Below are 27437 nucleotides of genomic sequence, written 5' to 3'. Positions count from 1 at the left end.
TTTTCATTATCATATTTATGTAAAGTATCATTATTATTAAAAATTCTCATAGATATTAAAACTACCACTCTTATTAAAATTATCATTATCATTATTATTACTATATTATGACCAGTACAGATTTTGTACATAAAATATATTTATATCATCCATAATTATATAATAAACATATTAACACATATATATATAGTATATAATGTAATATATAGGAAAAATCTGGTACAAATTCTATACAAACTACAATAACAAATAAATATAAATATTAAATAATTAATAAATGAAAAATTATGTGAATTCCATAATATGTTTTAATAAGATATACAATTGATATAGGTTCGTGAATCCAAGGTCAACCCTACACTTGTTAAATGACGTCATATGTATTTTTACTACAAAATACATTATGGTGAGTTTCATTTGCTCCCTTTTTAAATGCTTTTGAAATATATATTTTTGGGACTGAGAATACATGCGCTACTTTTACAACTGCTTTATTAAATGCTTTTGAAATACATTTTGAACTGCGAATACATGAAATGCTTTTATAAATGTTTACGAGATAGACACAAGCAAAACATTCCTCGAATGAATTATTATGCAGACAAAAGTTCTGCGGATTATTATTGAATTATGTAGACATGATAATTGCCACCATTGAATTATGTGGACATGATAGTTTTCACCATTGAATTATGTGGACATGATAATTGCCACCAATTGATATGAATGTTATGTATCGAGAGAATGATTTTATACACAGGTTATGTGTATGTTATTTTTGTGCACGAGATATGTGTACGGTTACTAAGATTTATGAAAGATGATTTCGTACACGAGAAAGGCGTACTGTATTTAAAAGATATCGCATGTACATTACAGGTGGGTATAGGATTCGGGCCCATTTGTACCATGCAGCATTTAAATCTTGTGGTCTATCAAAAATAATAAATTTTATTGTTTTATGTTAAACCTATGAACTCACCAACCTTTTGGTTGACACTTTTAAGCATGTTTATTCTCAGGTATGAAAGAAATCTTTCGCTGTGCATTTGCTCGTATTACATGGAGTCGTTCTTGGCATATAGAGGTCCGTTAATCGCAATGGTATCAGATGTTATAGTATTCGTTCAAGAGAATTTGGACGGGGTATGACATGTGGTATCAGAGCGGTGGTCTTAGCGAACCAGGTCTTGTATTAGTGTGTCTAACTGATAGTTGTTTAGATACATTAGTGAGTCTGGACTTCGACCGTGTCTGCATGTCAAAAGTTTTGCTTATCATTTAGTGTCGAAAATTAATTGCTTATCATCCTTAATGTCTAGACACATCTTACTGCCTCTATTGCATAGACAGTGAATAGACAAAATTCATATCTTAGCGTATTTGTTACTGTAGACTTTGCTTGACAACTTCCGTAGATTCCTCCGTAACTTATGGGATTTTAGTATTATATATGCATATGTAAATTATATATTGCATGGTACTAATCTACATCCTATAATCTATTCTTATCGAAAATCCTTCATCTGATCGTATGAGATGAATCCCCCAACCAGTTCGAGTCCTTTCGATTACGATAGCTATTCCAATAGTTATTCCGACAGCTATTCCGATATGGATTTCCACTCGAACTCCGAAAGCAGTGTAACCGGAATGGAGCCACCAATCAGCCATCCCCAATTCATCTGATGGGTTCGTAGTCGACTGATGTGCAGCGGGGTAGTATATAAAATAGTTTATATTTTACTAGGAAAAACTATTAAATACGATACAATTTTACACAAGATATTTATTTATTTATAGAATGGATATACTTAAACCTTGCTACAACACTTATAGGCAGTGTACCTAATCGTACAGTAGTGTAGTTTTTAGTAAGTCCGGTTCGTTTCACAGGGAAATCTTTAAACAAAGCTCAACGCTATATTAGTTTACTTTTATTAAAAATACAAATATATATATAAGTAATATTATTATTATAAAGGGGGGTTTTTACCATTTAATGACCGGTTTGTCGATTTTAAGATTTTAGTCGCAGTTAAAACCTAATGTAAAATATAAATTAAATACAAGACTTAAATTAAAGCGTAAAGTAAATAACGATAATGAAATTGCGAATAATAAAAATGCGATAAAATAAAATTTGCGATAATTAAAAAGTACGATAATTAAAAGTGCGATTAAATAACAATAAATAAAAGTGCGATAATTAGAAGTGCAATTAAATATAAAATAAAGGAAATTAAATATGAAATAAAAGAATTATGCTTATTTAAACTTCCGTAATCATGGTGTTTGACGTGTTGATTTTAGTTTTATGCCCATGGGTTAATTGTCCTTTGTCCTGGATTATTTAATATGTCCGTCTAGTTTTTGTCCATAACAGTCCATCAGTCATAAATATAAATTGCAAGTGTCCTTGTCAAATTATTATTATACCCGAAGATAAATATTCCAACTAATTGGGGATTCGAATTGTAACAAGGTTTTATTACTTTGTTTAATGAATACACCAGGTTATCGACTGCGTGTAAACCAAGGTTTTACTACTTTGTTAACAATTACACCAATTACCCTTGAATGTAATTTCACCCCTGTTTTAATTATTCTAGTGGCTATTAATCCATTCCCGTGTCCGGTTAAATGAACGATTATTCGTACATATAAATACCCCGCCCATCGTGTCCGATTGAGTGTATATGGTAAATTATAGGGACGCCCAATTGTAAATCTTTATATTAACATTAACAAACTATCATTTAGTTAAACAAATATAAAGCCCATTAATAGCCCATAGTCTAATTTCCACAAGTGTCGTTCTTTTGTCCAAACCCCAATTATGGTACAAAGCCCAATTACCCAATTTTAGTAATTAGCCCAACATCATGATTACTTCGTTTTAAATAAGCATAATAATAACTTAGCTACGAGACATTAATATAAAAAGGTTGAACATAACTTACAATGATTAAAAATAGCGTAGCGTTACACGGACAGAATTTCGACTTACACCCTTACAACATTCGCTAACATACCCTTATTATTAGAATTATAATTAAAATTAAAATTAAAATATAAATTATATATATATATATATATCGTATATATGAGAGAAGAGAGAAATAGAATATGAAATTTTGATCAGAATTCGGTTTGCTTTATAGCCAGAGTTGAAATTTGGGGCTCCGCGACTCGCGGCAAAATCCCCTTCAAACTCCGCGAGTCGTGGAGGTTAATTTTACAGCTCAGTCCTTGGAGTTTCTCTGCCGACGGTTTTTATTATATATATATATAATATATATATAATTAATATAATTAATTATATATTATATTATATTTATATACATAGTTAACTTGTAATTTTTAGTCCGTTGCGTCGAGCGTTAAGAGTTGACTCTGGTCCCGGTTCCGGATTTTCGAACGTCCTTGCGTACAATTTAATATCTTGTACTTTGCGTTTTGAATCTTGTACTCTTGTAATTTCGAGACGTTTCTTATCAATAATTGGAACCTTTTTGATTGTCTTTTGTACTTTTGAGCTTTTTGGTCGTTTGCGTCTTCAATTCGTCGAATCTGTCTTTTGTCTTCACCTTTTATTATTTAAACGAATATCACTTGTAAATAGAACAATTGCAACTAAAAGCTTGTCTTTCTTGAGGAATAATGCTATGAAATATATGTTCGTTTTTAGCATTATCAAATATTCCCACACTTGAGCGTTGCTTGTCCTCAAGCAATATCGTCTTGAAATACTAGAATCACTTCTTTATTCTTCACACTTTGTACATCAGTGATTTCTATACGGCGGTATAAACAATGGTAGTAACGATATGGTTTACAGTCCCACATGACTATAAAAATTTAGATCCATTAAGGAAATTGAACTTTATGAAAACATTTGATCTTTTGAAATCTAGTTTTTACCCTAGATAAGTTTTCCGGAATAACCCTTTACCGGTGTTTGCAAAATATTTTTGTGAGTTTGGTGGGTTTCAGATTTGAAAATTTTAGCTCAAAACTTGCGGTTTTGTGTCACCCACTTGCTAACCTTTTATTTGGAAAGCAACACGTCCAGTTTACTTGTCCCGTATATTACCTTTCGGTAAACTACCGTCCGGTTGAAAGGAAAGCGTTGAACAAGCAACTGTTTAAGGCAATGTCCCGTGACATGCTTTTGATTATGGTCTATAACGTGTCGAACGCAATTACTATCCTTGGTAGGAGCAATAGTAAAGCTCACCCTTATAATTTTTCGGTATGGCACAAGGTCCTGTCTTTGACCACTATGCAACCACCGTTCTTACGGTTGACACCCGATTTAGTTCAGGTGACCTAATGAATTCCAGGTGAATTCCTAGGATTTTACGTTCAATGGTAATGAACGCATTGAAAATAGGGTTTTCAGAAAACAAATCGGTTTGTAATTTTTGATCAAAATATTTTCTCGTTTAAGTTCGAGTTTAGATATCATCGAATTCCATGAGTTTGTAATTCTCAATCTTTAAGGTCAATCTCTAGGATTGAGTAATATCAGTCTTAAAAGCTGATTTTTAATCTTTAAGGAGATTATCCTTTCTGGGGATCTGATTCATTAGTCTTATCCAGCTAATTTGCATGGTGCCCCCTCATTGTACGAGATAAATCCTTCTCATGGTTAGGATAAATCTGACCACATGGCGACCCTGTTTAATGCTGAGGTCCGTGGATTTCCTGCTGATTTTAGTGATGAATTTTCTAGATTTTTCGTCAACCTACAGCTGGTCTGGACGACAACTTCATGACCTAAGTCAAGAAGCGCGTGTCTTTTTCGAAAGACTTTACTTCCTTTTAGTGATGAAATTGATTCATCGTGTAGATCCATCTTTTCTTTTCTTTCATCGGGTAAAACAGTTTAGTTTAGTCCAAAACAAAAGTATTTTCAGTTATTTGTTACAGATATATGTGACATATGTTTAAGATAACTTGGTAAATTTTCCCACACTTGGCTTTTATTTTCCTTTTTATCGTCCTCTATTCCATTTTAAATGAATTTTAACATTTTAGTTTGTTTCTCAATTTATGTCCTTTCCGAGGTAACAATAATTTCGGTGTTAAAACCTAGTTTTATCGTTCATAAAAATGTATAAACATGATTTTGAATTCATTTAATTGAAAATTTTGAAAAATTTTACTAGAATTGGGTAGTCAGTATATAAGACTAGGGCTGTTCTTTTTTATCAGAGAGCACTAGATTCTAATACAACTACTGCTTTACTAGTATTTTTAATGGTAACCAAGTGTTTAATATAAAAATTTTAAAATCCGAAAGAATTTAACCCCTTCCCACACTTAAGATCTTGCAATGCCCTCATTTGCAAGAAATCAGTAACAATTTAAATTATTGAGGGTGATTTGTGTGAAAATGATTAAATTTTTACCAAAGTTTCCAAATATATTGGCGTTTGTTTGCTGAATGATAAATGGTGCACATCATTTGTTCATTCCGTCTTGTTGTTATTTCATATATTTTGCATCTTGTCGTCAAAATTAGTTGCTTTTGCTGAACTTAATGATAGTCTTTGAAAATGCGTTGTTTTACCCTGTTGTGTACATAAGATAAACTGCAAACATATATACATATTTTTGAAGTTTGGTATATTACCCCACATTCAAAAATTATTAAAATCTAAGAATAAAAGTTAGATAATTATAAAAATGATTACAATATTAACAAAAATATTAAATGTATCAATAATTACAAATTACAAAATAAAAAAAAATAATAAGTAAACTAAGGATGATATTGGTACCAATAGGGGTTCCAGGCATAACCATAAGTGCTATAGAATGCTTCGGCAGGGTCATACGTAGGATATGGTGGCTGCATCTCTATCAACCAAGGAGGGAAGACGGGTTTCGGTGTAGGAATATAGTTTCTACCTATATGTTGGCAATGAGCTATGATCTGGTTCTGATGAACTTGCCAATCTTCAAATGCTCTCTGTCTAGCATTTTCGTATTCCTGAGAAGCTATAAACCTATGCATTTCTTGCATCTCATTCCCCCCTCCTACATTACCTTGTTGCTGGTTTCTCTCTACCTGTGGATGTCTACCATGGTATCGTACTGCGGCGTTATTTCGCCGCTTCAAAACTTTCGCACCATGGTATACATTTAAACCTATAGTATCGTGGGGTTCCGGTTCTTCTAGTAATAATCCCCCCCGACTTATATCCACACCGAGATATTCACCAATCAAAGTAATAAAAATACCACCTCCTATTATGCTATGTGGTCGCATCCCCCGAACCATAGCTGATAAATAATAACCCACACAATATGGTATACTTACAGTGCTCTGTGGGTCTCGAATACACATATGGTAAAACAAATCTTGTTCATTTACTTTTTCTTTGTTCTTACCCCTTTGTGTAATCGAATTAGCTAAAAACCTATGTATCACTCTTAATTCGGCTCTATCTATATCCAAATAAGAGTAGTTTACCCCTTTGAAACGGTGATGGCTTGTCATTTGACTCCACACACCGTGTGTATCAAAATTCTCATCTATCTTTCTACCGTTTAGTATCAATCCTCTACAATCGGCAGACGCTAACTCCTCAGGCGTATATATACGTAAAGCCTGAGCCATGTCCAGTAAAGACATGTGGCGCATCGAACCGCCTAACAAAAATCTAATAAAAGAACGATCGGTTAAACTAGCTACCCGATCATTCAACTCTATACTACATAACAACTCTTCACACCATACTTTATATACAGGTCTGCGTATGGTGAATAAACATATCCAGTCATTAAAAGAAGAATTACCATACCTCTGTACAAGTAATTCCCTAATTGGCCCGGCCAATTCTACAGCTTCTAAGGGTCCCCATTCTATGACCCTCGGTAACTCAACAACCTTGGAATGAAGAGTATGCAAACCCCGTTGATATTTTGGATAATCTATCCAAAGTCTGTCAAATCTTAGGTTCGGGTGCAACTCTTCCAAATGCATATCGGAAAAGGTCATGACTGGATGAGGTACATCCTGCTTGTAGTAGTTATCCACCTCCTGTTGTTCCAAATTCTCAGCAGGAGCATTGCGGGCTTGGGATGAAGATTCACCCCTTTCATTCTGCAAAACACATCAAACACAAATTTTGTGCATCCAAATATGCATTAGTGTCAGCAAAATCATCAATCAAAATAATTACAATGACATTATCAATTTATATCAAACTTAAGCTCATTTTCACATTTTTATCAAATCTACACTTTTTCAAATAAGCATATACGAAAATGTTCGCCAAGTTCATAAGAATTCAACTCAAATAACATGTCAAAATAATCATTACTAGCAATTAAACAGGTCTCAAATGGCATTATCTTTCAAAAATCAAGTTCATGAATTTTAGACTTTGAAAAAGTCCACTTTAATTCTCAAAATCATGTTTAGGCTCAAAGTTTGGATCATTTAACTACCTAGACATGTTACACTACTCAATTTAGCAACAATTCATGACAAAAATTGGCCATAACCTATTTATATCAAAAAGCCCCAAATTTGCTCAAGAACACAAACCCTAGATTATTCAAAATTTGAAGTTTAAGGCTTCTAATCATGTTAAACAGCATCAATCTAGGTTATACAAGCATAATACATAAACAATTTAAGTCTAATTACACTAAAAAGCATCAAAATCAAATTGGGGAAAAAAAATAGCTCAAGAACATCAAATTTCGAATTAAATGGTGTTTAGGTGTAGAAATTTACCGTTTTTCTTGAGTAATTCTTAGATAGCATCCTTCTCAACATGATTTTAGCAAAAAATTTGGTGATTAACGGTTAAAAATTGGGATTTTTGGGGGTTTTTTTCGTGTTTTTCGGGTGCAGTTTCGAGCTGTATTTTTGCAGTGTGTTTTTGTGGGGAGTAAACTGATCTGTTTTTGCGTTTTATTTTTTTTTCTGGGTTTTGGTCCCTCCGCGAGTCGCGGAGGTTTTGCACTTCAAACTCCGCGAGTCGCGGAGTTTATTCTTTTTTTTTTTTTTTTTTATAATCTTTAACTTATAAAACAATTAAGTATTTAATTTTAAAATTTTGTTTCCCTTGTTATTTAGGACGAGGTCGTTTCGGATCGATGTCCTAGTCCGTCTATCGACAAAATTTTAAAATTTGTCTTTTTGTAGCGATTGTTTTAAAAGCTAAGATTTTTGGGTTTTTTAATGTTTTTGGCATACTTTAAATCAAAAAGATTAAAAATAATGATAATAAAAGTTCTCGTCCATCCCTCGGGTAAAGCAATTTCGGTTCAAAGACCTAGTCTTCAACTTACGACGAATTTTAAAAATCATATTCTTAACTTAATGAGATAAAGTAAATTTTTGTTTTTAAATTCACACAACTTAAATATAAAATTCAAAATTAATATTAAAAATTCACACCAAACTCAAAATTTAAAATGCATAAAATTAAAATTTTATATTTTAAAAATTCAAAATTCACACCAAACTTAAAATTTGAAATGCATAAAATTAAAAATTTATATTTTAAAAATTCATAAATTCATATCAAACTTATATTAATTTTTCAAATATTTTAAATATATTGTTTTTACAAAGTTTACAATATTAATTTAAGATTTAAATATTAATTTTTAAAATATGGTAAAAATAAAATTAAAAATCTTTTTGTCTTTTTATCCCACTTTAATCAATCAAATATTATTAAAAATATGCGCCCTTCTTTTCGGTAAAGTAATTTCGGTTCCAAGACCTAATTTAACTCATGACGAATTTTTGAAATATTTTGGGTTGATTGATTAAAGATATTTATACCTTAAGAATAAACGTTAAATTTCGCAGTGATGTAATAAATTTTTGAATGATATCAATAATTTCGGTCGCCAAACCTAATTTTATTCAATACCAATTTAATACTTTTTAGCGAACAAATTAGCGTTTATTATCAAAAGGTTAAAAAAAATAAAAATAAAAATAAAAACTGTACAGACATACCTGTGAAATAGATTTCTTAGTTATATGATCTATTCCATTCATAAGATAGTCGGTTTAATTGGTTTTCCATGGCTGCATAGGCGTAACCTCGAGCATTCAGTGTCTTTTCTTCTAAACATATGAACGGTCCGTCTCTGCATAAAGTAACAAATTCGGTATTTGAATAGGTTTGATTATTTGAACATTTACCTCCATGTGACCATTTTCCGCATTTGTGACATCTTTCTAGGTGTCTTGCTCTTCTTTTCGCTGCGGATTTTGATTTTCCTTTACCAAATTGTAACTTATTATCTTCGCATCTGGATTCTTTTCTAACTCCGTCCATTCTTTCTCTGATTACTGATACTAATTCGCTCGGTAGTATGTCATTATTACGTTTAGTGATCAAAGCGTGTAGCATTAGACCATGGTTTAGTTCACAGGCAGTCTTCATTTCGTAGAAACCTAAAAAAATAAAAATTCAGAATGGGGGGAGAAGACTAGTTCTTTAGGGTCTGCTAGGGAAAGACCATACGTGTTCCATTTTCGAGAACTACACGAAAACAGACAATCTAACTCTAACATAAATACATATTATCCTTTAAAGACTTGATTCTCCCCACACTTAGTTAGCTGTGGTGTCGAAATTGTGATTAACTTCGTTGTCGACTTTCATCGGACCATGTATGTAATGTTTAACTCTGTGACCATTAACTTTAAATTCAATCCCATTTGAATTTATTAATTCTATCGTTCCGTATGGGAAAACTCTTTTGATTATGAATGGTCCAGACCATCTTGATTTCAATTTTCCAGGAAATAGCTTGAATCGTGAATTGAAAAGAAGAACTCTGTCTCCTTCTTTAAATTCCTTTGAACTTCTGATTCTTTTATCATGCCATTTCTTCGTTCTTTCTTTATAGATTAACGAATTTTCGTATGCTTCATGTCTTAATTCTTCTAATTCATTTAGTTGACTTAATCGTAGACGTCCGGCTTCATGTAAATCAAGATTACATGTCTTCAAAGCCCAAAATGCTTTGTGTTCAATTTCTACTGGAAGATGACATGCTTTTCCATAAACAAGTCTAAAAGGTGTGGTTCCAATTGGAGTTTTGTAGGCTGTTCTAAAAGCCCAGAGTGCATCCTCCAATTTAATGGACCATTCCTTCGAATTTGATCCTACGGTTTTCTCTAGAATACGTTTTAAAGCTCGGTTGGTATTTTCAACTTGTCCACTTGTTTGTGGATGATATGCGGTGGAGATTTTATGAGTTACTCCATATCTTTTAAGAACTTTCTCAAGTTGATTATTACAGAAATGAGTACCCCGATCACTTATTAAAGCTTTCGGTGTTCCAAACCTTGCAAAAAGACGTTTTAAAAAGTTGACTACAACTCGTGCATCGTTAGTTGGGAGAGCTTGTGCTTCTGCCCATTTAGATACATAATCAATGGCTACGAGTATATATAGATTATTATTAGATTTTGGAAATGGACCCATAAAGTCAATACCCCAAATGTCAAATACTTCACATACTTGGATGACATTTTGTGGCATTTCATCACGTTGACTTATTTTTCCGGCCCTTTGACATGCATCACAGGATTTACAAAGAAGGTGTGCGTCTTTGTAAATTGTAGGCCAATAGAATCCAGCTTCATAAACTTTTATTGCTGTTAGTTGAGGCCCATAATGCCCTCCTGTTGGTCCTGTGTGACAATGGTTTAAAATTTTACTAGCTTCATCTCCAAATACACATCGGCGTATTATTCCATCGGGACAACTTTTAAACAGATGTGGATCTTCCCAGAAATAGTGTTTTATATCACTGAAGAATTTCTTTCGTCTTTGGTACGATAATCCTTTTTCAAGGAATCCACAAACTAAGTAGTTTGCATAGTCTGCAAACCATGGGATTTCTTTATAATCTATCTTCAATAGATATTCATCAGGAAAGTTGTCTTGTATGGCTGATTCATTTAGAACTTCTAATTCGGGATTTTCAAGACGAGAAAGATGATCAGCGGCGAGATTTTCTGCTCCTCTTTTATCTCGGATTTCAATATCAAACTCTTGTAAGAGTAAGATCCAACGGATTAATCTTGGTTTAGCATCTTGTTTTGAAAATAGGTATCTAAGAGCAGAATGGTCGGTATAGACCACCGTTTTTGCTAGAACGAGATATGATCGAAATTTGTCAAAAGCAAAGACAATAGCAAGGAGTTCTTTTTTAGTAGTTGTATAGTTCGTTTGTGCTCCTTGTAATGTCTTACTAGCATAATATATAGGTTGAAATCGTTTTTCAATCCTTTGTCCTAAAACGGCTCCCATTGCAAAATCACTTGCATCGCACATTAGTTCAAATGATAGATTCCAATTCGGTGTTATCATGATTGGTGCATTAGTGAGTTTTTCTTTAAGAATATTAAAAGATTTGATACACTCATCTGAAAAGATGAATGGCGCATCCTTTTCTAGGAGTTTATTCATAGGAGTGGCAATTTTAAAAAAATCTTTTATAAAACGTCGGTAAAAACCGGCATGCCCTAGAAAACTCCTAACTCCTCTAACATTGGTGGGATGTGGAAGTTTAGCAATTACATCTACTTTAGCTCTATCCACTTAAATTCCTTCTTTTGAAATTTTATGTCCAAGAACGATGCCTTCTTTAACCATGAAATGGCATTTCTCCCAATTAAGTACTAGATTTGATTTTTCGCATTTAATTAGCATTCGTTCCAGATTAACTAGACATGATTTAAATGTATCACCGAAGACTGAAAAGTCATCCATGAATACTTCCATGCATTCTTCTATCATGTCATGAAAAATCGCCATCATACACCTTTGAAAGGTTGCAGGGGCGTTGCAAAGTCCAAATGGCATTCTTTTGTAAGCAAAAGTACCATAAGGGCACGTGAATGTGGTTTTCTCTTGATCTTCGGGTGCTATTGGAATTTGAAAATATCCGAAAAATCCATCTAGAAAACAATAGTAACTATTTCCGGCTAATCTTTCCAACATTTGATCTATGAAAGGTAAGGGAAAGTGATCTTTTCTGGTGGCGTCATTTAATTTTCTATAATCAATACATACACGCCATCCTGTTACAGTCCTAGTAGGAATAAGCTCATTTTTCTCATTTGTAATGACAGTCATGCCACCCTTCTTAGGTACGCATTGAACTGGGCTTACCCATGGACTATCAGAAATTGGATATATCAAACCTGCATCTAGCAGTTTAATAATCTCTTTCTTAACTACATCTTGCATATTAGGATTTAGTCTTCGTTGGCGTTGCACATACGTTTTATGACCTTCTTCCATAAGGATTTTATGTGTGCAATACGAAGGACTTATTCCTTTAATATCATGAATCTTCCATGCAATGGCTGGTTTATGAGCTTTCAACACAGAAATGAGTTGTGATTTCTCATTTTGAGTAAGAGAAGACGATATTATTACAGGTAATTCAGATTCACCATGTAAATAAGCGTATTCCAAATGGTTTGGAAGTGGCTTTAACTCTAATTTCGGAGGTTCTTCTGTCGATGATTTATATCGATATCTGTCTTCTTCTTTTAGCATTTGAATTTCTTCTGTTGTTGGTTCATATCCATTAGCTATAAGTGTAGCTAACATTTCAGCTTCATCAATTGGTTCATTACCTTCTCCTAAAGAACATTCTCCTGTCCCTTGTAATTCTGGAAATTCTTCTAATAATTCTGCATGTGCATCTATAGTTTGAATATAATAACATGTATCATCTGCATATTGTGGTTGTTGCATTGCTCTATCAACTGAAAAGGTAACACTCTCATCCTCTATACTTAGGGTCAGTTTCTTACCGAACACGTCTATCATTGCTTTAGCCGTGTTTAAGAATGGTCTTCCTAATATGAGAGGAACTTGAGAATCTTCTTCCATGTCCAAAACAACAAAATCTACTAGAAATACTAAAGTACCAACTTTAACTAGCATGTTCTCCATTATCCCTCTAGGATATTTTACTGATCGGTCGGCTAGTTGTATACTTATTCTTGTTGGTTTCAATTCTCCAAGGTCTAGTTTAGCGTATAGTGAATACGGCATTAGATTTATACTAGCACCTAAGTCTACCAATGCTTCTATTGAACTAAGACTACCCAGAAAACATGGAATTGTGAAACTTCCTGGATCAGATAATTTTTCTGGTATCTTATTCAACAGCACTGCTGAACAATTTGCATTCATAGTGACAGCCGAGAGTTCTTTCATTTTCTTTCTATTTGTGATTAGATCTTTCAAGAATTTAGCATATCTAGGCATTCCTGAAATCACATCAATGAAAGGAAGATTTACATTTATCTATTTAAACATATCCAAAAATTTGGATTGCTCGGCTTCAAGTTTCTCTTTCTTCATTTTACTCGGGTAAGGAAGTGGTGGTTGGTATGGTTTAACATAAGGTTTATCCTTAACTGTGTTATCTTCATTATCCTTTTCAACTACCGGTTCTTTTTCCTTATCTTGATCAGGTTGTGGTTCTTGTGGAGTAGGAATAGTTTCATCAGAAGTTACAGGTATTTCAGGTGGTTTAAGTGTTGTACCACTTCTTGTGGTAATAGCTTTAGCTGTTTCATTCTGGGGGTTAGCATTTGTATCACTAGGTAGACTTCCCGGTTTTCTTTCACCTATCAACCTTGCTAGGTTGCTCACTTCTTGTTCCAAATTTTGAATCGAAGCTTGTTGATTTCTAAATGCTTGAGCATTTTGTTCATTGGTTTGTTTCTGAGATGTGAAAAACTGCGTTTGAGTTTCAACTAGCTTCGTCATCATATCTTCTAAATTCGGCTTTTTATCATCGGTTTGTTGTGGTGGTTTGTTTTGAAAATTTGGTCTTTGCTGATTATAAGTATTATTGGATACTTGTTGATTGCTAGGACCTTGTTGGTTGTTGTATGGAATATTTCGGTTATAATTCTGGTTTTGATTGTAAATCGATCTTGGCGGTTGATAATTATTCTGATAATTATTTCCAGGCCTTTGGTTTATGTATGAAATATTCTCTCTTTGTTCCATTGTTAATTCAATACTGAGACAATCTTTTGTCAAATGTGGTCCTCCACACTGCTCACAACTAATTCGTATTGAGTGAATATCTTTAGTCATCTTTTCCATTCGTCTCTCCACAGCATCTATCTTTGCGGAAATGGAATCTAAGTCATGGCTAGAATCGGCTCTAGCTGCTTTAGATGATCTAATGATATCTTTTTCTTGGTGCCACTCATGTGAGTAGGAAGCAGTGTTATCAATAATTTTGTAAGCATCAGTTTCGGTTTTCTTCATAATAGAACCACCAGCTGCTATATCTATGTCTTTTCTTGTAGTGATGTCGCATCCTTGGTAGAATATTTGTACTATTTGACAGGTGTCTAAACCATGTTGCGGACATCCTCTTAACAACTTTCCATATCTTGTCCACGCCTCATATAGAGTTTCATTTGGCTTCTGTGTGAACGTAACAATTTCTGCTTGAAGTCTTACGGCTTTAGATGCAGGAAAGAATTGTTTAAGAAATTTGTCAATTAAAACATCCCATGTATCGATCGCCCCTTCAGGTAACGATTCCAACAAATCTTTGGCTTCTCCCTTTAAAGTCCAGGGAAATAACATGAGATATATCTGTTCATCCTCCACTTCTTGGATTTTAAATAGTGTGCAGATCCTATTAAAGGTACGTAGATGTTCATTTGGATATTCCTTCGGCGCACCACTAAATTGGCATTGATTAGTCACCATGTGTAGAATTTGTCCTTTGATTTCATAATCTGGCGCATTAATGTCTGGATGAGTAATTCCGTGACCTTGGCCAGTGCGTTTAGCTCTCATTCGGTCTTCCATACTTAAAGGTTCCAGATTCTCCATAATTGAATTTGTTGAATCGGTATCACTAGATGATTCTGATTTAATGGTTCGTTCCTCAACAATCTCTGTTTGAATGATTGGTGGCTCCGGAGGAAAGTTTAATGGTTCAGGATCTACGAACCGTTCCTGAATATTTTCTGGATTCTCAATTGTGAGGTTGGGTTCAAAAAATGGATTATCGGAAATTTCAACTGAAGTACTTGGTCGACTGGATGACGATTCTAAAGAAAAATCAACGGCGGTTATATTTGCTAAATGTCTTGATCTAGTTACAGGTGGTGAACGTACAAAAGGTGATGAACGTCTTGCTCGGTGCATTCACTGAATATCCTATTAGTTTTTAAAAGGAAAGAAATATTATAATAAGTTATCCAATCAATAGACTTTTCTGATTTTGCCCACGTTTCGAATAGCCAAAAGATGCAGCAGAGGGGCAGGATTCGTTTGGTCTCAATATAATTGAGGACTGTTTGGCTCCAATAACCCGGTCCACGTACAAATCCAACTATTACTACGAACCAGAAAATTTTGATGTCTATTAATTTAACCACTTAAAATAAATTTTCGTAATTTTAAGAAATTTAGATAAGAAGTAGAATAAAAATCTAAGTCCTAAAACTAGAATAGCGAGAAATAAGAGAGAAAAAGAGTTCGTCGCAAAAGGTCGAAAAAGAAAAAAAAATGGATGAAAAATAGAAGGTGACGGAAAAATAAAAGAAACTTATAAAAACTTAAAAATACTTAATTAACCTAACCTTATTACTACAACTAACTTAAAATTATAATCGAAAATTGAAATTACTAATTGGAATGATAATTGGTACATAGTAAAAGGTCTAAAAATATTAAAGCTTACAGGAAAAACTAAATCCCAAATGGAAATAACTTAAAAAGAAACTAAAACTTAAAAAGGCGTCGCAAAATTCTAAAGCACCTAAATCTTAGTCTAAAGAAAAAGCACTTAAGGAATTCTACGGCAAAGCCTAAAAATCTAGGAGTAAAAATAACTGTAGCAAAAACTAAGTTTAAAATTAAATATGAGCTAAAAATACAAATATTACGCTACAACGATTAAAAAGGGACAAAATATAAAAATATACAAAAAGTTGTAAAAATTACAATTTTTATAAAAATATTATTTTTTTATATTATTTATTTAATAAAACTACTAATTTTACAAATTAATTAAACTAATTTAACTAAAATATATAAATAAAAAGTAAAAGTAAAAATTAAACTAATAATAATAATAATAATAATTAGGTTTAAATAATAATTATAATTAATAATAACCCGTAATTAATGCTCGATTAGGGCTTCCTGTCGCCTGTCAGATACCCTCCGCGAGTTGCGGTGATTAATGAAGAAAACCCCGCGAGTCGCGGGGTTCAGAATTTCAGCTGACAGGTTTTATCTTCAACGCGTTTTTCTTTATTTATTTATTTATTTTATTTTCTGTTTTTAACTTTTATATAAATAAAAGATATTAAAATTAAACTTATATTTTTATAAACTAAAATAAAAATAAAGAAACTTATAAAACTTAAATATTTAACAAAATCTTAAAAATACATATATTTTTGTTTTTCTTTTTATATTTTTTGAATATTTAAAACGTATTTTTACAAAAACGAATTTTAATAAAAGTAAACAAAAATTTTTTTTTTTTTTTTTTATATTAGCGTTGCGCTTCCGGCTTTTAAGATGATCCCCGGCAGCGGCGCCAAAAATACTTGATGTGCAGCGGGGTAGTATATAAAATAGTTTATATTTTACTAGGAAAAACTATTAAATACGATACAATTTTACACAAGATATTTATTTATTTATAGAATGGATATACTTAAACTTTGCTACAACACTTATAGGCAGTGTACCTAATCGTACAGTAGTGTAGTTTTTAGTAAGTCCAGTTCGTTCCACAGGGAAATATTTAAACAAAGCTCAACGCTATATTAGTTTACTTTTATTAAAAATATAAATATATATATAAGTAATATTATTATTATAAAGGGGGGTTTTTACCGTTTAATGACCGGTTTGTCGATTTTAAGATTTTAGTCGCAGTTAAAACCTAATGTAAAATATAAATTAAATACAAGACTTAAATTAAAGCGTAAAGTAAATAACGATAATGAAATTGCGAATAATAAAAATGCGATAAAATAAAATTTGCGATAATTAAAAAGTACGATAATTAAAAGTGCGATTAAATAACAATAAATAAAAGTGCGATAATTAGAAGTGCAATTAAATATAAAATAAAGGAAATTAAATATGAAATAAAAGAATTATGCTTATTTAAACTTCTGTAATCATGGTGTTTGACGTGTTGATTTTAGTTTTATGCCCATGGGTTAATTGTCCTTTGTCCTGGATTATTTAATATGTCCGTCTAGTTTTTGTCCATAACAGTCCATCAGTCATAAATATAAATTGCAAGTGTCCTTGTCAAATTATTATTATACCCGAAGATAAATATTCCAACTAATTGGGGATTCGAATTGTAACAAGGTTTTATTACTTTGTTTAATGAATACACCAGGTTATCGACTGCGTGTAAACCAAGGATTTACTACTTTGTTAACAATTACACCAATTACCCTTGAATGTAATTTCACCCCTGTTTTAATTATTCTAGTGGCTATTAATCCATTCCCGTGTCCGGTTAAATGAACGATTATTCGTACATATAAATACCCCGCCCATCGTGTCCGATTGAGTGTATATGGTAAATTATAGGGACGCCCAATTGTAAATCTTTATATTAACATTAACAAACTATCATTTAGTTAAACAAATATAAAGCCCATTAATAGCCCATAGTCTAATTTCCACAAGTGTCGTTCTTTTGTCCAAACCCCAATTATGGTACAAAGCCCAATTACCCAATTTTAGTAATTAGCCCAACATCATGATTACTTCGTTTTAAATAAGCATAATAATAACTTAGCTACGAGACATTAATATAAAAAGGTTGAACATAACTTACAATGATTAAAAATAGCGTAGCGTTACACGGACAGAATTTCGACTTACACCCTTACAACATTCGCTAACATACCCTTATTATTAGAATTATAATTAAAATTAAAATTAAAATATAAATTATATATATATATATATCGTATATATGAGAGAAGAGAGAAATAGAATATGAAATTTTGATCAGAATTCGGTTTGCTTTATAGCCAGAGTTGAAATTTGGGGCTCCGCGACTCGCGGCAAAATCCCCTTCAAACTCCGCGAGTCGCGGAGGTTAATTTTACAGCTCAGTCCTTGGAGTTTCTCTGCCGAGGGTTTTTATTATATATATATAATATATATATAATTAATATAATTAATTATATATTATATTATATTTATATACATAGTTAACTTGTAATTTTTAGTCCGTTGCGTCGAGCGTTAAGAGTTGACTCTGGTCCCGGTTCCGGATTTTCGAACGTCCTTGCGTACAATTTAATATCTTGTACTTTGCGTTTTGAATCTTGTACTCTTGTAATTTCGAGACGTTTCTTATCAATAATTGGAACCTTTTTGATTGTCTTTTGTACTTTTGAGCTTTTTGGTCGTTTGCGTCTTCAATTCGTCGAATCTGTCTTTTGTCTTCACCTTTTATTATTTAAACGAATATCACTTGTAAATAGAACAATTGCAACTAAAAGCTTGTCTTTCTTGAGGAATAATGCTATGAAATATATGTTCGTTTTTAGCATTATCATCGACTTAATTAATGGAGACGCGAAGAAGGTGATCCTTTTCAACAACCGAAATTACCTCTTGATAATGAACCTAAAGCACTTTCCGGTGAACCTGTCCGTAATGCCATTTTCTCGCTCATTTCTAGAGTATCTCGTCATGATTATATTCTATCCACAATCCTAAACCTTATTCATCCGCTCGTTCCGACCAACAATCATCCCGGAATAATGGAAGAAGTCAACGAACTTCGCGCTCGAATAATCAATCTGGAAAATGTGGTGCAAAGCCTACCAGCTTCAGCAACAGCACCGGTAACACCAGTACCATCAACAACAACATCTGCAGCACAAACCTCAACATCTCATTCTATACCTCGAGTATAATCATCGTTCTACGTATCGTTCTACATCATTTATCTTCATTCGACATGGCGATTATGTAATCTTTAATGTTTTAGAGATTATAAATTCTTGTTCTAACGGTAAATCAAATGAGTTTAATATCATATTGACTCATTAAATCCATGGTTACATCTGAAGAAAATATATATGTATATATGTGTTCATAAAGATTGTAACTAAAAATTCTTTTGTACAAACTGTTAATGGTGAAAATATTTTAACGGGTAGGTAATACCCGAGAAATATTTAAATTTCACATTAGAAAGTACACTGTACATTCTACGAATTTGATTCAACGGTCATTTACTATCCTACTTACATCCACAGTTATACGAATCCGTTCACCGCAAAATAACCATTTTCATTCAATTTCATATTTGAATTTTGATCTATCAAAATCTAACAAGTGGCATAATGAAGAAAACATTGGACAAAATAAAATTTGTTAGAAACAAACGAATTAACTATGAGAAATTCTATTAAGAATTCACGCTAACAAAATCCTAGCTAACTGTTCCTAGCTAACTTTTAATTCCGTATTACCTTTTATTTATCGCAATTTATTTATCGCATTTTATTTATCGCAATTTTAATTCTCGCAGTTTTATTTATCATCATTTAATTTCTGTTATTTATTTTACGCACTTTAAATATCGGGACACGTATACAAGGTTTTGACATATCATATCGACGCATCTATATATATTATTTGGAATAACCATAGACACTCTATATGCAGTAATGCTGGAGTTAGCTATACAGGGTTGAAGTTGATTCTACAATAATATATATAGTTTGAGTTGTGATCGAGTCTGAGACATGTACACGGGTCACGATACGTATTAATTAATTCGAATATTATATATTAAACTATATATGAATTATTGGACTGTTAACTGTGGACTATCGACTGTGAACTAATAACATTGAACAATTAAAATGAATTAAAATACTGATTATAACATATGAAACTAAACAATTCTTCAAGTTTGCCACTTGATTTCATCTTAAACCTCATTTGTATCTTGACGATTACAATCTGCGTTCAAACCTTTCATAATTCTTAAAAACACCTCAATCCAGAGGATGAATCAACCGCACTTTATCTACGGAAGGAAAGATTTATGCATATAGTTATGCACCTGAAAAACTCTCGAAAACTGAGTAAACGTTTAGCACGTATCTGTGCTAATTCCTTTAGTGTTATTATTACCCAAAATAACTTGGCAATCCCTTTCAAAATAGCAAATTTTGTCACAGCTTCAGCAAATCACCATCGACTTTTCGTTCGAAACAATCTTATTATAACTTTGATATATATGTGTGCTGTTTATTGTTACCGGGGAACCTTTTATATTCCACCATATTACCATCAGCGTTTAATCATCTAAAAACATAATTCTCTTGAAACCTCCTCGGATTGATAACCAATGATCCAGATCCGGTAACTTTGAAAATATTAACAAAGCAGCATGTAGTAAATGGTCTTAATGGCCAAGAGTTTGATGATAAAGAATGGAGTGTTGGGAACGCTCGATAGAAAATTTGGTACTGAAAAATGGATTGAGCTAACCATGAAGGAGACCAAGGATAAATACAAGGATCAAACCCTATATTCAAAGAATCCAGGTAATTTTGGATCCGATGAAATCTTTAGAGAATATCTTACTCCGAAGTCATGTTAAAATCTTGCGGAAAACTTTTCTTCATCAACCTTTGAACTTAGAAATTCCAAAATATCATCATAAATATCTTCGATATTTCTGAGGATTTTTTCATAAATATTCTTGTCCGAAATTATCTACCTCTTCGTGTTTTCTGTATTCCATTATATTGAAAACTCCTGAAAAATCTAAGTATAAATTATGAATGAATTGTGGAGAAGTGTTGGGAACTGAAGCATGGGTTAGTATAATATAATGATGCTTGGCCAACGTGATTATATTATAGTAAGTCATGCTGAGTTTCTAATGGAACGTGATAAAGGATCACAGATCATATCTTATCATGAACTATGTTACATAACTCTTTCATTCTACTTAACCTCCGAACATATGAAGAAAAAAAATATATATTCTTGATAGATATATCTTCTGTAATTCTGGTATTTTAACCAATTAAATCGTACTATTACAATTCTTCTGCTTAGTATATTATGATCATTCAAAATTTCATACATATGAATTCTGGACCATTATTCGCTTGACTTGGAGTTGGGAAGAGAAAACAAGAGCAAGGAGCTCCGAAATATAAAAGGAAATATAAAGCCCAATAACAATACATAAATTACAAACCGTGTATATCAATGTTTATCGCAACATAAAGACACGGGAGAATTAAAAACACTATAACCCCAAGGGCGAAGTAGAAGAAAACAGATTCCTCCGGTGGAAGTTGGAAAAGGAGAATGATTATTGCGATAGTAAGGATAAGGACAAGGATTAGAACTGGATTAAGCATTTTCACAATCTTTTGAATTTGGGAATTGGGTATAGAAGTGGTAAAAGGAATGTAACGAAAGAAATTAAGTTAGAAGGAAATATTTGACAAAGTAATCGAGGCAGATCATCGCATTTAATTAAGGAGATCCTAATTTCTTTAAATCTCGAAGAATCAGATCTCATAGATTTCCAAGATTTTATTTTGAATTCCTTAAATCCCAGAAATCAATGCTATCTACGTCAAAAGATATGACGAATCTACATTCATTCATTTCACTCTTTTGTGATAGCTTCACTCGTACGCTTCGAGTAATCAAATTGTTTTATCCATATTACTCAATGATGTTAAAACTCTATTTAGCAACTCATATTCATCATGAAAACATTTTTATTGTTAGCCATGACCACCTCACTCAAATTTCGGAACGAAATTTCTTTAACGGGTAGGTACTGTGACGACCCGGAAATTTACGACCAAATTTAAACTTAATCTTTATGTGACGACCCGGAATATACATATAAATTATGATGTGTTTAAGTTGCATTATGATTATCATTATTGTAGAAAGTATCATTACCATTATCATTAAAAAGCATTATTCTATATTTATCATTTTTAATGAAACAACATATATTATTATTATCCTAAATAATATTATTATCATCCTCATAACTATTATTATAAGAGTTATTAGAATTATTATTTATTATTATCAGTATTATTTATTATTATTAGTATTATTATTAAAAGTATTATTATTTACATAATTATATTAATTAATCATTATTATTTTGTATTATAACTTATAAAAATCAAGGAGAAAGGATAAAATCAGTTAGACTTAAACATCCAAATATATTTCCTGTCTGATATGGTACGATTTGATTCCAAACAACTCCATTAACAAACAAATTCAAATACCAACTGATGTCCTTTTTTTAATTTTATTTTACGGTTGCTTTGACAATTCTGCTGATCAATTTGGATATATATAATTGATTGCCATTCAGTGTGAAGGATTGCCAATAAACCTACATCATTAATTAACAACTACAGATACCTTTTACAGAGTCTAAAATTATCGAATTAAAGCAAATATCGAAGAACACCCGAGAACCACCTTAAATCTTCATCAAACCATTGAGCTTTCTTCGATCACCATTTAGCAACAAACACTTGATGTTACACAATGACAATCACTTAACCACCCTTCCTCATCAAACCACCACATAACCTGCTTGTTTATATCCGATGTATTGCAGTTGCTATACGTTTCTGGTTTCTGTTACAGCCACATCTTCTTCTTCATCAACATACACCACAGCTCAAGTAATCGGCCACCATTGCCATCGAATGTTACTACATTTCTGTTTAAATCGATCATCACCACCTTGAACTATTACAACACTAAATGACCACTTGAACATCACAAATTTATGTTTATTTGCTGTTTGAATCAAACCCATGTCAAACACCTTCTTTTCTCTCCTCTTTATATATTTTCATGTTCTTCTGTTTTGATCGACCAACACAAACCATGCACAAAAACCACACACATTTAATCATCATGAAACCAACCCATATTTTTGTGTTATTGATCAATAAAATCGCCATCCTTGTTAACCATCGAGACCATCATTAAAACAACCATCTTCATCATTCCAAACAATCACCACCACCTTCATTATTTCCTTTGATCAACCATCACCGCCACTATGATGCTCCTGCTATACCTTTTCTATGTCAATCGAAGAGGTATAAATTATTATGTGCTGTTTAGGAGTTGCTAAAGATTAATGATAGTTTACACTCCCTTTTATTTCTATTATTGGCCGACATCTAACCAACTCCACTTGTTAATGTTTACCCACTAGTTTATGGTTAAAAAGATAAAGCACCGAAATACCACCTTTATGTATTTGATTAAACTAACTTGACTGTATATTTAAGTGGACCGAAAGGGTTCAATTTTCTTTTGTGATAGTAACGGTTATGATGATAAAGGTTGAGGTGGTGGGATTATAAAAAGGATAGTGGATTAAATGGAAGGACACGAGGTACATAAGGTTAGACGATAAATAATACGAAGTACAGTAGTATATTAAGAGTTGATGACGGCATGAAATAAAAGTGGAAGGATGAGGATAAAAAGGGGCGGCCGACAAAATGTATAATAAACAGAATACAATTCATTTATTTATTTAATTGACTAGTTGGATATCAAAAATTCTGTTTTATGAATCAAGCCGAGTTCTTTTTTTTTTCTTCCTTCTATTGGCCGAGATGATCAGATTAACCTTTGGATTCGTATCTTAGTTTATATGTTGGGCCGAGGTTTTACAATTTCTAGTTGAACCGTGATATAGTTGCATCATTGGGCTAACATATTCTAGCATTTATATGGGTCGTTTATCTATTATGTTAATTGGGTCGAGACATAATTTAGGCTCCTGTTGTAATGAATTGTGGTGATGATGAAAGGTGCAGCAGGATGATGAATACATGATAATAATATACGGGATACATTGTTATGATGATTAAGGTATACTAGATGATGATGACGATGAGTAGTAGACTAGATATAGGTTAATGGTGATAGTGTCACAAAACCGATTTATGATTACGGTTTAGATGATGAAATAGATGATGATGTTGAAGAATAAGTCAGACGAATATGGGTTAATTAAATTTAAGCTGTGATTTAGTTCAAAAAGTAATAGATAGAGGAATAGTTAGGTGTGTGGGTGGTTAAGCAAGAGGTTGCGGTTCAAGTCCTGTCAGAGACAGTTTTATTTTTTTTAGAGATTATACTCTTAAGGTAGTTTTATTATCATTATTGTTATTATCATTTTTATTATTATTATTATTGTTGTTGTTATTATTATTATTATTATTATTATTATTATTATTATTATTATTATTATTATTATTATTATTATTATTATTATTATTATTATTATTATTATTATTATTATTATTATTATTATTATTATTAACCCTAGTAATAGTATTATAAACAAGAATATTATTAGTAGTATTGTTTTATAAAAATTATCACTTTTATTAAAACCACTACCTTATATAAAAATTATCACATCTAGTGTTATTATTATTAATATCAATTTTATTAGTCATATCATTTTCATTATCATATTTATGTAAAGTATCATTATTATTAAAAATTCTCATAGATATTAAAACTACCACTCTTATTAAAATTATCATTATCATTATTATTACTATATTATGACCAGTAAAGATTTTGTACATAAAATATATTTATATCATCCATAATTATATAATAAACATATTAACACACATATATATATATATATATATAGTATATAATGTAATATATAGGAAAAATCTGGTACAAATTCTATACAAACTACAATAACAAATAAATATAAATATTAAATAATTAATAAATGAAAAATTATGTGAATTCCATAATATGTTTTAATAAGATATACAATTGATATAGGTTCGTGAATCCAAGATCAACCCTACACTTGTTAAATGACGTCATATGTATTTTTACTACAAAATACATTATGTTGAATTTCATTTGCTCCCTTTTTAAATGCTTTTGCAATATATATTTTTGGGACTGAGAATACATGCGCTACTTTTACAACTGCTTTATTAAATGCTTTTGAAATACATTTTGAATTGTGAATACATGAAATGCTTTTATAAATGTTTACGAGATAGACACAAGCAAAACATTCCTAAAATGAATTATTATGCAGACAGAAGTTTTGCAGATTATTATTGAATTATGTGGACATGATAATTGCCACCATTGAATTATGTGGACATGATAGTTGCCACCATTGAATTATGTGGACATGATAATTGCCACCAATTGATGTGAATGTTATGTATCGAGAGAATGATTTTATACACAGGTTATGTGTATGTTATTTTTGTGCACGAGATATGTGTACGGTTACTAAGATTTATGAAAGATGATTTCGTACACGAGAAAGGTGTACTGTATTTAAAATATATCGCATGTACATTACAGGTGGGTATAGGATTTGGGCCCATTTGTACCATGCAGCATTTAAATCTTGTAGTCTATCAAAAATGATAAATTTTATTGTTTTATGTTAAACCTATGAACTCACCAACTTTTTGGTTGACACTTTTAAGCATGTTTATTCTCAGTTATGAAAGAAATCTTCCGTTGTGCATTTACTCGTATTACATGGAGTCGTTCATGGCATAGAGGTTCGTTCATCGCAATGGTACCAGATGTTATTGTATTCATTCAAGAGAATTTGGACGGGGTATGATAGTTTGTGCTCCTTGTAACGTCTTACTAGCGTAATAAATAGGTTGAAATCGTTTTTCAATCCTTTGTCCTAAGACGGCTCCCATTGCAAAATCACTTGCATCGCACATTAGTTCAAACGGTAGATTCCAATTTGGAGTTATCATGATCGGCGCATCAGTGAGTTTTTCTTTAAGAATATTAAAAGATTTGATACATTCATCTGAAAAGATGAATGGAGCATCTTTTTCTAGGAGTTTATTCATAGGAGTGGCAATTTTAGAAAAATCTTTTATGAAACGTCGGTAAAAACCGGCATGCCCTAGAAAACTCCTAACTCCTCTAACATTGGTGAGATGTGAAAGTTTAGCAATTACATCTACTTTAGCTCTATCCACTTCAATTCCTTCCTTTGATATTTTATGACCAAGAACGATGCCTTCTTTAACCATGAAATGGCATTTCTCCCAATTAAGTACTAGATTTGATTGTTCGCATCTAATAAGCATTTGTTCAAGATTAACTAGACATGATTCAAATGTATCACCGAAGACTGAAAAGTCATCCATGAAAACTTCCATGCATTCTTCTATCATGTCGTGAAAAATTGCCATCATGCACCTTTGAAAGGTTGCAGGGGCGTTGCAAAGTCCAAATGGCATGCGTTTATAAGCAAAAGTACCATAAGGGCACGTGAATGTGGTTTTCTCTTGATCTTCGGGTGCTATTGGAATTTGAAAATATCCGGAAAAACCGTCAAGAAAACAATAGTAACTATTTTCGGCTAATCTTTCTAACATTTGATCAATAAAAGGTAAGGGAAAGTGATCTTTTCTGGTGGCGTCATTTAATTTTCTATAATCAATACAAACACGCCATCCTGTTACAGTCCTAGTAGGAATAAGCTCATTTTTTTCATTTGTAATGACAGTCATGCCACCCTTCTTAGGTACGCATTGAACTGGGCTTACCCATGGACTATCAGAGATTGGATAAATTAAACCTGCATCCAGCAGTTTAATAATTTCTTTCTTAACAACATCTTGCATATTAGGATTTAGTCTTCGTTGGCGTTGCACATACGTTTTATGACCTTCTTCCATAAGGATTTTATGTGTGCAATACGAAGGACTTATTCCTTTAATGTCATGAATCTTCCATGCAATAGCTGATTTATGAGCTTTTAGCACAGAAATGAGTTGAGATTTTTCATTTTCAGTAAGAGAAGACGATATTATTACAGGTAATTCAGATTCACCATGTAAATAAGCATATTCCAAATGGTTTGGAAGTGACTTTAACTCTAATGTCGGTGGTTCTTCTATCGATGATTTATATCGATATCTGTCTTCTTCTTTTAGCATTTGAATTTCTTCTGTTGTTGGTTCATATCCATTAGCCATAAGTGTAGCTAACATTTCAGTTTCATCAATTGGTTCAGTTCCTTCTCCTAAAGAACATTCTCCTGTTCCTTGTAATTCTGGAAATTCTTCTAACAATTCTGCATGTGAATCTATAGTTTGAATATAATAGCATGTATCATCTGCATATTGCGGTTGTTGCATGGCTCTATCAACAGAAAAGGTAACACTCTCGTCCTCTATACTTAGGGTCAGTTTCTTACCGAACACGTCTTTTATTGCTTTAGCCATGTTTAAGAATGGTCTTCCTAATATGAGAGGAACTCGAGAATCTTCTTCCATGTCCAGAATAACAAAATCT

At 32.1% G+C, this 27437-nt stretch overlaps 1 pseudogene; it reads right to left on the bottom strand.

Moving 5' to 3' along the window:
* LOC139841578 (uncharacterized) overlaps positions 1-27437 on the bottom strand; it is a 112218-nt pseudogene that overhangs the window by 1725 nt on the left and 83056 nt on the right.

Source organism: Rutidosis leptorrhynchoides, chromosome 4 (genome assembly GCF_046630445.1).
Source record: "Rutidosis leptorrhynchoides isolate AG116_Rl617_1_P2 chromosome 4, CSIRO_AGI_Rlap_v1, whole genome shotgun sequence".
Lineage (NCBI taxonomy): Eukaryota > Viridiplantae > Streptophyta > Magnoliopsida > Asterales > Asteraceae > Rutidosis > Rutidosis leptorrhynchoides.
The sequence above is the reverse complement of the archived record's forward strand: the minus strand, read 5'-3'. Positions and strand labels throughout refer to the sequence as shown.